The 3,263-nt window shown below is 37.6% G+C and overlaps 1 non-coding gene across 1 annotated transcript; it reads left to right on the forward strand.

Moving 5' to 3' along the window:
* The first annotated feature begins 212 nt into the window (after positions 1–212).
* On the forward strand, positions 213–319 carry LOC141682570 (small nucleolar RNA R71). Its single transcript, XR_012559828.1, has one exon. It is a non-coding gene; the product is annotated as a small nucleolar RNA R71 (small nucleolar RNA).
* The last annotated feature ends 2,944 nt before the right edge of the window (positions 320–3,263 follow it).

A 3,263-nucleotide genomic window follows, 5' to 3' on the forward strand; every position in this document is an offset into this window, starting at 1 on the left:
TAGCTGCATCCACTTCAAAAACTCCTGCTACCTTTCCCTGTGGATCTCTCTGGGTTGGATACTGATATTCACTAGCAGCCATCAGTTCAATTAGATCATAAGCTTCCTCATAGCTCTTTGCCCATAATGCTCTACCTGATGCTGCATCGAGCATGGGTCTGGACTGTGCTCCCAACCCATTGTAAAAATAAGTGATGATCATCCAATCAGGAATTCCATGATGAGGACACTTCCTAAGCATCTCCTTGTAGCGCTCCCAAGCTTCACATAGCGATTCTCCCGTTTGCTGCATAAATTGAGTAATAGCGTTCCTCATTGCAGCTGTCTTCGCCATAGGGAAGAATTTAGTAAGGAATTTCTGAGCAAGATCCTCCCAAGTAGTAATCAAACCAGCTGGTACAGAGTGTAACCAGCTCTTAGCCTTGTCCCTCAGAGAGAATGGGAACAGTCTCAGCTTCACAGCATCTTCAGAAACACCGTTGAACTTGAAGGTGTCGCAGATCTCAATGAAATCCCTAATGTGCATATTGGGATCTTCCGTTGAAGAACCCCCAAACTGGATTGAATTCTGCACCCATTGAATTATGCCAGGCTTGATCTCAAAGGTATTAGCTGTGATAGCTGGCCGGACAATACTAGATTGAATGGCATTGATCTTGGGTTGAGAAAAATCCATCAAGGCTTTCGTTCGTGCTGCTGGATCTCCCATTGTAATGAGTACCTGAAACACAAACAAATAAACTGTGAAAGTAAAAGAATCCGAGTCAGTGAACTTTAACGACCACTGATGACAAGCACATAAACTAAAAATTAACACCGAGTCCCCGGCAGCGGCGCCAAAAACTTGTTAAGGCGAAAATACGCGCTAATATTCACGCAAGTATACACGTTCGCAAGTAGTATAAGATATAAATCAGATTCGTTCCCACAGAGACTGGTTTAGGTTAAGTTCAATTTATCCACCTATGCAATAATGTATGGTTATCGCTCAACGCTAAGACAAATAACAAATTGGGTTTTTATTAAACTAAGAGATTATAATAAATAACATTAACTAAGAGAATTGAGTTTGAATTACTATATATGACAAACATGGAATTCTAACTTCATTACTACTTCATTCAATAGCCTTCTCGTTCTTAACCTTAGCATGTGATGGTGAGGACACTAATCAGATAACACGAAACTGATAAACGCCAACTTTCGTTGCACGAGTACCATTCTACCAGACATCCACAAAAGAGAAAGAAGCTGAATAAGCACCAATTATATTGAGACCCTATATGTCTATAGAATTTGACAACATAACGGTTTAAGCATAAGTTATCTATCTTGATTATATAGGGCAAGTAAAATGTTTAGAGTTACCTACGAATCATGCATACACATACATGAACCTATGCTAGCATGACAAGTTCTAAATCTCTATATTCACTGTCGCTTCAATAGAGATTAACACGCTATCTTATATATTAGATACGCACATAAGACGAATAAGCACAACCAATACTAGGATATCAATCAATCACCACACACCAAGATATCAAAATAAATTAATTATTAAAATCCATAAGTAAATCCGCTAGAACCCCATGATAACGATTAGCCCATAATAGAACTCATCGTCACCATGGGTTCATATCAAAGCATGGTATAAACAAGGTCTTAATAAACTGAAAAATAATTAAAGTACGAATAAACGAGATCTAGGTTCAACAAGAACGAAAACGAGCATCCAAAGTTACAACTAATTCAAAGAATCACTAGTTGAAAACAAGATCTTCTTTTTCGGAGTTGTTATGTGCTTCTAGGTCTTCTCCTTGGTATCCCAATCTTCCCGGATGATGAAAACCCTTTTTTTAAGTATATATACGCCCCTAGTGGACCTGGACCCTTAAAATCGTCAAATTCCACTGAAAAAAGGCTTTTTCAGCGAAATCAGCGACCAGCCGCGCCCTGAGCGCCCGCTCAGCTCTCCTGAGCGGGCGCTCAGCTACTGACTGGGAAAATATTCTGATGAATCTTATTTTGGCCATACCTTGAGTTCTACTCGTCAGAATTAGGCGATTCAACTGCCCACGCGAAGCTAACGAGATTCTCTACAACTTGACAATGACCTTGGCTTCCAATTCTGATCACTTTTCATCATATTTCCTTTAAAAGCTCTTTTCTTCATTTAACTGATACCTGAAATGCAATAACACAAAAACACATTAAAATACCAACAACTTGAGTCCAAAACACCAATTTAAGCTTGTAATAAAGCATTCCAAGTGGATATAATATCCACTTATCATTCATCTTGTCTATCTATTATTGTGTGATGAAAGAATAAAGCAAGGGTGAGCAACAATCCCACCGAAATAATATGTATTATAATTAACAATATATGAGCATTCTCATAGTACTCATGAAAGTCTTGGTCAAGAAGAAATGAACCAAGTATGTTATTTTAATGCGACGAAGTCGTAAAATATTCAGTAATATATATATACATATATACTTCTCAAATCTTTGAAATCCTCTGACATGTATAATATACACAGAGTTCCAGTTTATAATTGTATAAAATATCGTTGCAAGGTGATCTCATATATCTAACCTTGTCTCAACGTTTTTCTGAAAATCTTTGTCATGCATAAGATAATAATTAACTAGATATAAGTTGAAAAGATGAAGTTACAAGATACTCTAATATACTTATATCTTTTCCGAATACTACTTGAACCACCACCGTTCAAGGTATAATCAGTTTCAAAAGTTCATCACATAGATGAGACTACAAGAAAAGACTTGGATAGATTCAATCTTTGAAATATCATTATAAATAATGAAGTTACGAGATACTTCATTAAGTCCCGATATATATATACACCTATATATATACATTTTATACACTCCTTGAAAACCTCTGTTATGAAAATTATAAACAGAGTTGCAATATCCAATGAATTTGGAAAGGAGAAAACCTTGGCATAAACCTGATATCTTGTTGATCAGGCAAAGATACCAATAAGTAACCTTTTCTACTAGTAGATGGATGAATCCCCCACCGGTCATCACCCTGGCCGCATTAGGACCTTGTGCTGGACCGCCACCCGGCCTCTTACACGTTGATGGACTGCCACCCAGCCACTTACACTTTGATAGACCGTACCCCGGCCTGTCGCTTATGCCGACTCAATTAGATGGACTTACTTCCCGAACGTTGGGTAAGTAATCAATTCATTTATCAAAACAGCAACCTCGTTGTGAATATAAAA

Source organism: Apium graveolens, chromosome 1, assembly GCF_009905375.1.
Source record: "Apium graveolens cultivar Ventura chromosome 1, ASM990537v1, whole genome shotgun sequence".
Taxonomy (NCBI): Eukaryota; Viridiplantae; Streptophyta; class Magnoliopsida; order Apiales; family Apiaceae; genus Apium; species Apium graveolens.